Source organism: Eumetopias jubatus, unplaced genomic scaffold (genome assembly GCF_037043125.1).
Source record: "Eumetopias jubatus isolate StellerSeaLion01/CBP00866 unplaced genomic scaffold, mEumJub1_p1.0 scaffold_5, whole genome shotgun sequence".
In the NCBI taxonomy this organism is placed as follows: domain Eukaryota; kingdom Metazoa; phylum Chordata; class Mammalia; order Carnivora; family Otariidae; genus Eumetopias; species Eumetopias jubatus.
The window spans coordinates 7,961,457-7,975,382 of NW_028274811.1; the positions used below are offsets into that span (position 1 = coordinate 7,961,457).

General features: G+C 38.5%; 1 pseudogene; it reads right to left on the minus strand.

Annotated features, from left to right (window-relative positions):
* Nucleotides 1-12,991: 12,991 nt before the first annotated feature.
* LOC148164264 (olfactory receptor 2L3-like) lies at nucleotides 12,992-13,926 on the minus strand (annotated as a pseudogene).

The window sequence follows — 13,926 nt, forward strand, 5'->3', positions numbered from 1 at the left end:
TGGATTATTCCAAATAGTATAGGAAGAAAACAAACTTCATGTGCTTACTCTTAGTTATCAAAATACATTAAAAATGCTATTCTGAATGAAATAATTTAGTACCCATGTAAGAGAGAAACCTGACAGAGGATCAGAATTCTTTTTTTTTTTTTTTTTAATTCATTCAAGTCACAGAGATACAGAGAGAGAACATGAGTAGGGGGAGAAGCAGAGGGAGGGGAGAACCAGGCCCCCCACTGAGCAGGGAGCCCGATGCGGGGCTTGATCCCAGGATCATGACCTGAGCCGAAGGCAGACGCTTAACCATCTGAGCCACCCAGGCGCCCCAACGATCAGAATTCAAAAGTCCCAGAGATAACATAAATAAATGGTGAAAATAGTGTGTTATTTTGGCTCACCAGGATGACTGGTGAGCCAAAATGGAAAAATGATATAGAGCCCTGGTTTATAGAATCAGATTCCAAATACCATTTAGACTTACCTAGAACACTCTATGAAAATTTAAGACAGTAATGGCAGGGGCTGAGGAGAAAAAGGGGAACTAAAAAATATTTAGGAGACAAAATAAAAATGATTAGGAGACAAAATTAAGATGATTTCATGGTTGTTTGGCTTTGCTTAAATGAGACAAAAGGATTTTGATTAAGGCTCAAATGTCAAAGTGTCTCTGTTACAAAACAGAATTCAACATAGTGACCAAATTGAGTTTCTTCAAGTATTTATGAATTAATTGGGCAGCATCCCATCTAGAAAATTAAAAGGAGCTCCAAAGTGTTGTGCAAAATGGGAAACATTTTTGGAAGAAGGGGACTGAAATAAGGAAAGAACAGATGACCCCATCATCCTTTATGGGAATAGAATGCATCTATCAGGTGGCTAACCTCAATAGTGATAACCAGGAAATTCCACTTTGACTGGTTTAAGATTACATTCCTACAAATCAGTTAGGTATTAAGTGTTGCTTTGTTGACATGGGAATTAGCACAAGTGACTGCATTTGGTGCCTATTGTCTCTTTTAAAAGATGCTCAGCTTAACTGACAGATGTGATCAACATCCAAGTGCCATTTCCAGGTACTGCTCGAAAGTTCTCACCCTTTTAGCTGATCCTCTGGTGGTATTCACAGATCATGACAATTTTTTGCTGAATCTCTATGGTATTTACTGGTCAGAGCTTCAGGGTCACATTTTTTTTTTTTTTTTTAGTTATTCATTCTCTCCCTAACTTTTCCTGCTTTACACTCTTAGGGAGATCATTTATTTGGTGGTTAGCAGCTGTGGGCACACATTTAAAGCTTTTGAGAGAATATAGCATACCAAGGATATTACTGTATTATTATTATTAGCGGCATGATTCTGCATGTTGAGAATGCATTTCAGAGCCATGGTTCCAAAGGCCAAAACCAATCAAAATCCAATGTCATGGAAGGCACCCTCTGAAGGAATCACTTTTTAAGGCAAGTGTTTTGCTCTGTGATCTCATGTAACTGAATTTCAACTTTCCAGGATGTGTTAACTCAGGTGCACCAGGAGGTGTTGGCCACAGCACATCCACCTCCCTGCTCTGCTAAAAGATAATCCAGAACTATCTTATGGAGAACAACTTTGGCCAGAGAGCCTAAGGAGGTTTGTCTGGCAGCTATTGTCTCAGCAGCAGATTCTCTGATATTTTCAAGTGTTATGGAGAGGCTCCTGATTATAGCCTCGTTTACATTTATTCATAGCTAGAGGACAATGATCTAACAAAGAAAGCTTATTTTGAATCGTGAATATTTCCTGCCAAGTCCCATATGAGTTCATGGCTCAGGACTGGAAAAGAGACAGCCATGGCGTCCAGTACAATTTCTGGGTCTGCAGACCACACAGGTGGTTTTATTCTGGTTGTACGCGCCCTGTGTTCCTTTCTTTGTGAAAAGCCTGGGTGTAAGATTCCCTGGGTTTGAAGTTGTTAACCAAAGACAGAGTGTCTGTAGTACTATGAACAGATCAAACATTTTGATGACAATATAATAGTCTGAACATTACCCCCTAGCACTGGCCTGGGAGATATTGATTTTTTGGCATAATTCTTCCAAGCCAATGACAGAATAAATGTAAAAGAAGGAGAAGGAGAAGAGGAAGAGAAAGAGGAAGAAGAGGAAGAAGGAGAGGAATGGGGAGGGGGAGGGGAGGAGGAGGAGAGAGGAGGGCAACAAAACAACAAGAGCAGCAAGAAGGAGAAGGAAGGGTTTCATGTTTAGTTAAAGTGTGAAGTCTCCCAGGGTCTTGGCAGGAAGTAGTTTACATTGATGTCAGCAAGGTCTCTTACTAGTCAGTATAACTTGTAGGTTTCCAGTCTTTGCGCTGGACAAGGTATCTAGTGAAACTTCCTTTAGCAGTGAAATATACACGCCTAAGTTTCTAGTCTCAAAGATTTAAGGGGGTCTTTGTTCTTAGTAATTTCAAATCCAAAGGTTGGCAACAAATTGGAAATGTTACTTTGTGCAGTCCTAGCCAAATACCCGAGCAGCTAGAAGAAACCTGGATCAAGTCCAGTTTAAAGGTATATGACAAACTTCAAAGACCTTTAACAGGATGGGAGTATAATATCTACAGAGGTGTAAACATAATGTTCTCTTTATAATTATTCCACTTTTCTCTCAGATATTCACAGTAAAACTCATTTTTTTATGCTTAAAATGTGGCCTGAGTGTTTATTTAAGTCCAGCAAGAGCAGTGCTTGACCCTATATGGTCTTTGTAAGGCAGCATTGCTGGACCTTTTCATAAGGAATCTCCCCTGGAACCTCTAAGACCTCTGATTTGAAGAAGCCAACCAATGGATTTGCCATCAGGTTGTGCCTACCAATACCATGCCAGTCAAAGCTTTGGACATGGAATCAATTTTTCTAAGTGTGTCCTGTTCCAAGGAGAACAAATTCTTACTCAACTTATGCGACTAAGTAGCTAATTGCCATGAAGAAAATATGCAACCATTTTCCATTTTGGAGGGGTCAGAAAAGGAGAAAAAATAGTATTTCTTCTTTGTTTAAAAAGGTATACTTTACAAATAACTCTAAGTTATGCATAGTATAAAAGACAAGTTTTCCTTAAATCTGGAGAAACAGAACTATAAGGAACCAGCAATGATTCCAAAAAAATGTGGGGCGCCTGGGTGGCTCAGTCGTTAAGCGTCTGCCTTCGGCTCAGGTCATGATCCCGGGGTCCTGGGATCGAGCCCCGCATCGGGCTCCCTGCTCTGCGGGAAGCCTGCTTCTCCCTCTCCCACTCCCCCTGCTTGTGTTCCCTCTCTCGCTGTGTCTCTGTCAAATAAATAAAATCTTAAAAAAAAATAAAAACATGTGATAAACCTATAAGCCTTCTCCTCAACTTATTCAATCTGATTTAATTAATACATATTCCTCTTGAATCCTGTTTTTCTATTAGTTCTGGAAATTCTTAATAGTTGTTTTGTGATCTTAAAGTTTATCAAAACTGGTACTTGTCAAAGTTCTTTCCATGAGTTTCCTTGAGGATGAATCCTTTGGGCAGTAACATGTTGCAAAAGCATCTGAGCAAAACGGTGACTCTGTAAATGACAATGATTAAAGATCTGGTAAGAATTATTAGAGTGAAACTGAGAGTGAAATTTGATTATTTTAGTAATATCCAACCTTTGAAGATAGCTGGAATTGTAACTGATAACAGTATACCAAGACATACCAGATTTCTAGGAATTTCATACAATTTTGAACACTTATACACTACACAAACCCAACATAATGAAAACTGAGTATTGCTTTTTATATAACAGTACTTGCCTTGAAATTTAACATATCAAATGAACCTAATTAGTTTAACTTCATCCCACTCCTTTTTTTTAAATAATGAGAACAAAAAATATCTTGAGACCTATCAGACATTCTGATAAATACCAGTTAGTTCAAGGTCAAAAAGATTTTATTTAGAATTTGATTTTTGGGAAGTTTGTCAAGAAAACCAAAAGGTTTTAAAACATTTGGTAGAATAGGATCATAGATCACTGGGAAATAATACTTAGTTTTCCACTTAACAATGGTGACAAAGACTTTGCAATGAAATACAGAAAGTTAAATAGTTATACAATTCCTTTTATTTTTGTTCTACAATTTCTTATTAAGAGCAGATCATAAAAATTGTCCTTTCAGCAGATAAAAGGAAGGCTGGGTTTAATTTTACATAAGTACACTATTGATATTAAAGGTTATTTTTAAAACCCTTGTAACAAAGGAATCAATGTTATCCAGCTTTACAGTGCATAAAAGTCTTTTCCCAAGATTACTTTTTGAGAAAACATCTACAATATTTTTCCTATGTTGTCTCTTCTACCCAATTCTGAAATAAACACTTTCACTTTAGGACAAAAGTACTTTTTTTTTTTTCCCCTAAACAAAAGTGCTTGCCCATACCTTCTATTTTTTCTAACAACTTTTAAACTTTTTCTTATATACAGAGGTGATTCTCTTATACTTCCTAGTAGCTTTGATTGCATTTATTAGAATTCTTAACCCTTAACAACCTTTATTTCAAGTGAAAACAGGCAATGAAGCAATTGTAAACTGTCTTTAACAATAGCATTCTGGGGATTTGGAAACTTTTTTAAAACATTTGGTAATTTTGGAAACTTATGCTTTCTAATAGTACCTTTCTCATCATGGCACAACACATGTTTGCAAACTGCTCCAAACATCACTAGTGCCTCTGTAAAAGAAAGCCTGAAGAGAATCAATCCATGTTTATAGTAATTAATGTTTCAGTATTATATCTCATTTTGAAATGATCTAGTTCTTTAATAACTATACATGATTTAATTTAACCTAGCAAAACTGTTACCAAAAAAATATTAAAATGTACTAAACCCTTTTTCTCACTTATATTTATTTAATTTCCTTGTTCTCAACAATTATTTTAGATTACTTATAAAAATGTATGATGCCGTGTTATTTTCTTTACTGACAAATTTCCTTACAGATAAAATTAAATATTTGACTCATAAACCCAGGTTAAAAAAAAAAAACTTGCATGTCTTCATTCTGTTCAAGGTTGATAACTCTAAACAAATGTCTGTTCTAATCAAGCCACCAATTATAAACTAGCTTTCAGGTACCATATGTTATATTATGTATGAAAGGCATTTTGATCAATTTCTATTATATTCTTGTGAAATTCAGGAATCGTTTAATTTATTTATATGCTTAGTTTTCTTTAAACCAATTAAATAGGGCGCCTGGGTGGCTCAGTCATTAAGCATCTGCCTTCCACCTCAGGTCATGGTACCTGGGTCCTGGGATGGAGCCGCATCGGGCTCCCTGCTCCAAGGGGAGCTTGCTCTTCCCTCCCCCCTCCCCCTGCTTGTGTTCCCTCTCTCGCTGTGTCTTTCTTTGTCAAATAAATAAAATCTTAAAAAAAAAAAAAAGAATTTTCACCCTGAGGTTGGTATTTTATTTTTTTTCTTTTTTTATTGTTATGTTAATCACCATATATTACATCACTAGTTTTTGATGCAGTGTTCCATGATTCATTGTTTGTTCATAACACCCAGTGCTCCATGCTAATGGACACCAAAAGCTGAGGTTGGTATTTTAAAGACATGAGCTAGATAAAATTTCCTGGAGGGATCGATAGAACAATTTTATCTCAAAGACACAGGGAAAAACTGTAAGCTCTTCCAGAAAGACTTTGGTTTCCTCAGGCCAGATTTTTTTTTTTGAACCATACTTAAAAGTGTTTTGAGATAAGTAAGGGAGGATTTGGGATTGATAAAAAATAATAGGTGGACTTTGCACTGCCTCTAGAGCTGTATTTGTAGTTTTGAAAATATTTGTCCAATAAGCACATTTGCTCTCAATTTCTAAAAATCTGGGTTGCAGCCCAAATGACACCATAGTTTGATCCAATAGATCCAACTAGATTATCTCATTTTATATATATTATAAGGAGAAGATCTCCAGCTCAAATGGAAATCAAAAGGGTTTTATGTTCTGTATTTAGAGCTCCTTGCATTTGGAATGCTTCCAAAATCCTTTTCAGAAATGCAGAAGATTTTCCTCTTGCTCTGGGTTTGGAGTCTCAGTTTAGATTGGAAGGAAGACTAAGAAAACTTCATTTTGGTTTTGAATAAAGCTTTTGATATGGAAACGTTCTGTTTACATTGCTCCTTACAAATCCCTTTAAATGTCTTGTCAGTTTTCAGCTGTGCAAACAGGACATATTTCTGTCAGCACCAAACAAATCCATGGACTGAAGAGATATTACCAAAGAAGGTGCAAGACATATTTCATTTTCTAGTCTCGAATGGGTATTGCAGACAGAGATCTGGGAATGTTGACTCTGGGAAAACTTCTCACCCTTTGTTGGGTTCTGCCAGTTTTCCAGGATTCCATCTACAGGCTCTGAGTTGGGTTGAAGTAAAGAATGGACCTCCAGGACCTACTAGAGTTTGGCAAGACATTTTCTTAATTTAACTGTTAGTTTCTATAAGCTATTAAATAGAATAATGAGACAGTCTATCAGAGAAGTACTAAGAGTCTCATAAACTCTGGCAGGGGCCTTCCTCAAAAATAGATATGGGGGTGTCTGTGAGACCACTGACTTAGTGAAGTTTTGTTTACACTCATGCAATTTAGACAAAGGAGAGCAGTAGGAGATGCATTGGTCTTATACTCTTTCATTTTAGGTAGTCTTGTGTCTCTCATTTTTCATGAAACTTTTGCAACAAGTCTCTCAAATAAATCTAATTTGGAATCTTGAAACATGTTAGAGGTTTTTGCATCCCACTAAAACATAGGTATCCCACCCTGTTTGCTTAATTTGATAACCCTTACCTTCAAGTGCAGGTCTTCCAATGACCTAATTGGAACATTTCACATAAAGGCCATAGAAATTTCCCTGAGGGCTGGCAACAGTTTGGTACTGCCATTAACTGTAATATCCACATTTCTGTCTACCCATATCTAGCTATAAATGGGTTCAGCCCACACTTCTGTCTGGCCATTTTTTGAGCCCACAATCTGATGGTGAGCAAGATAAGTTTTTTTTTTTTGGTTGTTTTGTTTTCAAATTGTATATATAGATTTTATATGTACATATAATATATATATATATATTTTAATTTTATTATGTTATGTTCGTCACCATACAATACATCATTAGTTTTTGATGTGATGATCAACGATCCATTGTTTTTGTATAACACCCAGTGCTCCATGCAGTACGTGCCCTCCTTAATACCCGTCACTGGGCTAACCCATCCCCTCTCCCCCCTCCCCTCTAAAACCCTGTTTGTTTCTCAGAGTCCATAGTCCCTCAGGGTTCAACTCTCCCTCCGATTTCTCCCCCCTTCATTTTTCCCTTCCTTCTCCTAATGTCCTCCGTGCCAAGATAAGATTTTAGAACATGAAACACTTATCTTATCCAAATCCAGGTTGTTTTTAGTAAGATTTTGTTTTATATATAGCTAATTAAGGCTTCCAGGACCACAGTTCTTAGACATTAAGTGGTTGTCCCAAAATGTGGTAATTTTAACATTTTAGAATTTAAGTATTCCATTTTATTTATTTGTTTATTTACCTTTATCTAGGGGTTTAGGTCCTGCTGGGCTAAAATATTATCTAAGAATGATATGCATCTGTGTTTGGGATTGTGTGTGTCTTAAAGTGTACCTTGTTCCATGGACATTTTCTTGAGATAGGCAGATGACCTAAGGTCAAGCTAACCCATTTCATGATCATTTTTTTTTTTTTTTTTAGCAGAGATGTTTGTGCGTTAAGCAGGAAATGCTATAACAGCTTTAAGATGGTCAACCCATGCCCACCAATTTTTGTTCTTTCTTGCTTCCCAGATTCCATTAGCAATAGCTTTATCTATAGAAAACAAGACAAACGGACAGGTGCACCTTAACACACCAGCAGTAACCAATAAATGTTAGTGCACACTGGACGAGCAAAGGCCCTGCATGTTCCACTAGCAGCTCCTATGGAACTCAGGACTGGAGAATGTATGGGATCAGCAAACCTAAAATGTGAGGACTGTGGCCTGAACTGAGGACAAGGAAAAGTGGGAAATGGCCGAACCAGTGGAGCCCGAGAATGAGGATTTCGCACTGGGCTGGACTTTCAAAAAGGATAATTCCAGACTGGAAACTCAATGAAATTGAGATCTTGACACAAAGAGAACGGAACCCAGAACTGAGAAGATCTTGCATAATACCCTCCAAACTGGTGAGAAAGGCAGAGAACTCAAGAGGGCTCACAGGTACCGTGCCTGTGTTTCAGGTTGTCCCCAAAGCCATCTGAAGTCCCTTCAATCTCACCACTGCTCCCAAACCTGTTTAAGTAAAATACAACTCAGTCAATTTAAAGATCAATCTTGCTTTCCTCAATATTTCTAAATGAGGGAGCACTCCTCCTGCCAAATACAAAGGAGGTCTAAGGAATTGTATAAAATGGGAGCCTTTTATAGGCAGAAGGGAATAGGGACAAAGAAAGACTGATTCCCCTATATTCTCTTGGGGCCTCAAAGGGATCTCAAAGACAGTCTGTCTCACAACTGACCCAAAATTTTCAGATTGTAGGACCATGTGAGTGGAAGACAGCTGAGTAATTCTACATCTTAGAGGCATCATTTCTCAGCTTTCCAAATTCTCTGAAGTAGATGCTCATCAACATTGAAAAAATGGCAGATGATTTGAATACTCTGTTTTCTCCCTTTGTGGCTCTTTCTGCAGTTAAAATATTATGGTGGAAGGAATGGCCTGTAGGAGCAGACGCAATAGGTGGGAGTTAGCCTATGGCTTTTCTGAGCCAGAAGACTGCTGGAATGAAGGATGTCTGGAAGATCGTTCTGATAGCTTGGATTTCCCAGTCTTTGCTTATGATGTCTTGATCTCTACTTCCAGGGTGGTAGGCATAAAAAATTGAATTAATCTTGCTTTTGTAGGAATGTCAAGAAGAGGAACTTTGATGATGCCACTGAAAGGGAACACAATTTGCCACCTTAAAATATGCCTCTTGGGAATAAGGATTATTTTTGGCTGGTTATTTTTAAGAAAGAGTAGACATAGAAAAACACGGAAAACTAGAATAGAAGTTATCCTTTTGGAAGAGACATAGATGGTTTTAAAGGGCATTTTCATCTGTAAGGTTGTCTCCCTCTCTGTCCCAGAAGGATGGGCAAATCTCTAGAAACTCTGATCAGTGGAGAAACCAGTGAGTTAAATTTGCACAACCACCATACCCTGGTTTAGTCTGCCTTTTCTGATAACCTCTCATAACTGCCTTTCTCATTCCCTAACATCTTTTGTCTTTATCTGAAAGTAATTTTTAAAGTAATGGCATGAGCAATCTCAGGGAGTCACTCAATTTCTCGGGATCTCTCCATATACAGGAGATATCATGTGTTAATAAATTTTTGTTTGTTTTTTTTCCTGTTAATCTGTTTTTTAAGATTTATTTATTTATTTATTTGAGAGAGAGAGAGAGAGAGAGAGAAAGTACGGGGTGGGGGGGCAGATGGAGAGGAAGAAGGAGAGAAGCAGACTCCTTGCTGAACCAGGAGCCCTATGCAGGGAATCGATCTCACAACACTGGGAATCATAACCTGAGCCAATACCGTGTTGGACACTTAACTGACTGGGCCACCCAGGTGCCCCACCTGTTAATCTATTTTATATTGCAGGGGGTGTCGCAGCCAAGGACCTAAAAATGTAGAACCGTTATTCTGCCCCCAACACAACATATCCTGACACTATCAAGGACCGTGCCTCCATCTTGCTTTCCAGCAAACTAAGTCCAGAGACGGTGTGGTTTCCCTCAGGCCATGGTATTTCAGGGCCAACAAATGTTCCAGTTCTCCTCCTTTCCTCCAATATTCAGTACCTGAAAGAGATAAGGAGTCTGTAACGGGTATCCCTGCACAACTCCACATTCCCTCAGGTTATTTCCAAAGATAACCATTGACAAAAACAGCAGACATTCCCACATTTTCCTGATGTGCATGACAAGACTCCCTTCTTACTCATTGTACCTTTCTCAAAGCTAGCCTCATGGGTATGTGACCTGTGGGCTTGCTTGTGGTCCCACACTCAGAAAGGTTCCTGCGTGGCTTAATGATCCAATTTTGCCACCTTGAAATTTTTAACAATGTTCTCTCTGAGTCTGCATGTGAGCAGAGGAGCCGGGGCAGCACTTGCGTGTGACTTTGGTCCAGCAACATCGCCTGGACACACGGGCTCAGGCAGCATGCTCACACAGCAGTCGCCCTGGCCTCCTCATAGGAACACACACATCTTGCTCAGGTGCCAAGGACCCCAAGGGAGTAGGTCTGTTGGGACTGGGACAGACTGGGGACAGTGATGACAGCAGCAACCGCAGAGGAAGCAACAATGGTGGAAGGACCCACAGCCAGGAGAGAGAAGGAGCTCGGCCTGACAACCCAGTGATGCATGGTAGGGGCACAGGCAGACTTCCATCCCACTGCCCATTCCTAGGTCATTTACAAAATTATTGACTATCCAGCCTGAGAGCTAGTATGGAAATGTTATGGAGCTTAATCAGTAATCTCTCTTCTTTTTTAAGATTTTATATTTATTTGTCAGAGTGAGAGCGCACAAGCAGTGGGTGCAGCAGAGGGAGAAGCAGGCTCCCCGCGGAGCAAGGAGCCCATACATGGGACTTGATCCCAGGACTCTGACATCATGACCTGGGCTGAAGGCAGACACCTAACCGACTGAGCCACCCAGGCATCCGTTAAGCAGTAATCTTTGTCAGTAAATTATCACAGAAGAAAAGCACACATATTGTCGTTGCAATAAAGTATGTCGGAAAGTTATTAAAATGAATAAAATAATCCAAAATCTATAGTTTTAAAAAGTGCTGCAACACTGCAAAATCAATGCAAACAGGTTTATAAATAAGTATACAAGTTAAAAATCTTTAACATATTTAAAAATTAATATATTACTGATGGAAAAATATTGTATATAAGCTTTCAGAAACCAGAAAGAAAAAAAAATAACAGCAATTTGCCTTCTCATTGAAGACACAGTGGCGAAATGAATAAATGGGTTTTGAAACATGAAGTGACTTCCACATTCTATATAAAGACCACAGATTATCAGAAATTAGAAAGGATTCATTAAAATTAAATTTATGTTTAAAAGCAAGTTGAGATTAATGTATAAATTAATGGGTTGAAATCGATTTATTAAACAATGTTTTTAGGGAAAAAGAATCTCCTGGAGAAAAATCAAATCTACCTGTACTGAAATTTATATGTGGATATAATGTGTCAGACATTCAGTCCAATGTTTTCACCATGCATATGTAGTCCAAACAACTCCAATAACATAAATCCAAAGACTCTTCTCAAAATTAAAAATCAGCAAAAATTGATTGCAGCTTATCTTTTGCAAGCAATGACTAACAACATTTTCAACTCCATTGTCAGAAAAATGAAGTTCCTAAGAGAATAAATTTCTGTAAAAATAAATTTGGAGAAAAGTGAGCCAAAAAAATCTTATTACCAATGAAGACATCACTGAACAGTGTATTACAATTCAGTATATATAAAATTATGACACAAAATTACTGTTGTCATTTGTATTGCATTTAGTAGATATTAATTAAGAGTGATGAAAAAAATTCTTTATACGTTAGCCACTTGCTTTTTGAACATGTGGCCTCATATTGTTTTTGTGCTCTTCCCTATAAATTATGCAGGGTGTGACATGTCTCTTCTCTGCCAAACCTGAGGAAGTGAAGACTATTTCTTCACTTACTACTGATGAACAATAATAACAATCTACCCAGGAACTTCAATTAACTTGAGAGGATTTTGTTAGATTTAAGAGTGGTATCAGTTTTGAAAAGTGATTTATCAATGAATAAAATTGTTGTACAGAAGCTGTTTTTCCCCAACCTGTTTCAATAAAACTATGAAATGTATTGAGTGAAAAATAAAATATTACATGGCAGACGTGTTCTAACACAGGATAGCAGTGACCACTGTGTATGTATAGAGTGTGGGGATTGTCCTTGAAATTCTTAATTCCTAATAACTACACTAAACTTTTGACCCACTCAGCTTATAACTGACCTCACAATTTCTTGATTTCTGCTGGCATATGCAAGTCCTTTTACTTTTCTTGAGGAATACCTGATATGAAATCAATTTCCTAGGATTCATCTCCCTAAAAAGACCATAAACTTATTATATTTTGTTCAGAATGGTATAAGGACTTTAGAATCCCTGATGAAGTCTTAGCTAAATCTTTCTAAAGCTAAATTACCTTGAATTGAAAAAAAAGATAGTAATTGGCACAGATAAGTCACAAGCCTACTATGAGAAGATAAAGAATTTTTCTGACTTTCAATTAGACCTAGATATTAAGGAAATATTTATTTTTCTGGTTATCTGTTTTGGAAAATGAATTGAAAATACTAGATCTTTTACGTCTAATGACAACTTCATTTAGAGAGTCTCCATTTTCATTTCTACATGACTAAGAACCATTTTCATAGAAAACATATTAGTAAAAAAGAGTGCATTTGAAATTTATGAGAAAAAGCACCGTAAAGAAAAAAAAAAGGCTCATAAATACAAATACATTTGCAAGACAATTTTGTCCAGACACGAGTGATTTTCTTCTTCTTCTTTTTTTAATACATATTTTCATTTTTTCATCTGAGACAGAGATACAGAGAGAGAGCACATGAGCAGGGGTAGAGGCAGAGGGAGAGGAAGAAGCAGGCTCCCTGCTGAGGCAGGAACCTGATGTGGGGCTGGATCCCAGGACCCTGGGATCATGACCTGAGCCAAAGGCAGACGCCTAACCTTCTGAGCCATGCAGGCGCACTGAGTAATTGTCCTCTCTTCTGATTTTAGTCCTTCCACTCTAAGCTTAAAATAGTATTTTATTTACTGCAAACTGAGGAATGGACTTATAATCAATGTTTGGTACATATGCAAAAAACGTGTCTATATTTTCACAAAGCAGATTCTCTGAATCACTCTTCTCAGGGTCCCCATCACCTCCTTGTTTCTCAGGCTGTAGATGATGGGGTTGAACACTGGGGTCAGGACGGTGTAGAAGACAGCCAGGACCGTGTCCTCTGTGGGAGATCAGAAGGACCTTGGGCGTAGATAAGTGTAAGCAAAGGGTGCAAAGTATAAAGTGACCACAGTGAGGTGGCTGCTGCAGGTTGGATAGGTCTTCTTCCTCCCCTCTGTTGGCTGCATGCGGCAGATTGGAAGGAGGACCCGTCCGTAGGAACATGTGATGCCAACGAAAGGAAACACAAGGAAGAGATTGGTGCTCCCAAACACTGTGCACTCATAAGCCCAGGTGGCCACGCGGCCAGGGTCAACATGGCGGGGACATCACCGCAGAAATGGTGGATGGCCCTGGGTTGACAATAGGGGATACGGAAGGCATAGACCGTGTGGGCACAGGAGTTGGCCAAGCCCGTTATCCAAGATCCTGTTATCATTAGAACACACACTCTTTTGTTCATACGAACGGGAGCGTGGAGAGGAAAGCAAATAGCCACATAACGGTCATAGGCCATAGATATCAGGAGCAATGCTTCTGCACCTGCTAAAGTCACGAAGAAGCAGCTCTGAGTCCCACACCCAGTGAAGGAGAGAGACTTGTTTCCAGAGAGATAATCCGAAGCCATCTTGGGAACAATTGTGGAGATGTAGCTCAGGTCAATGGGAGAGAGCTGACTGAGGAAGAAATACGTGGGTGTGTGGAGACGGGTGTCTAGGAAGATGAGGAGAATCATGGGCCGGGTGCCAAATAGAGCCATCAGAAAAATAACAACAATTACACTAAAGAGGAACAGGCCAATTCTTGGTGGGAACAACCCCAAACAGATGAAATCAGTTGATGTTTGCTTATAATTTTCCAT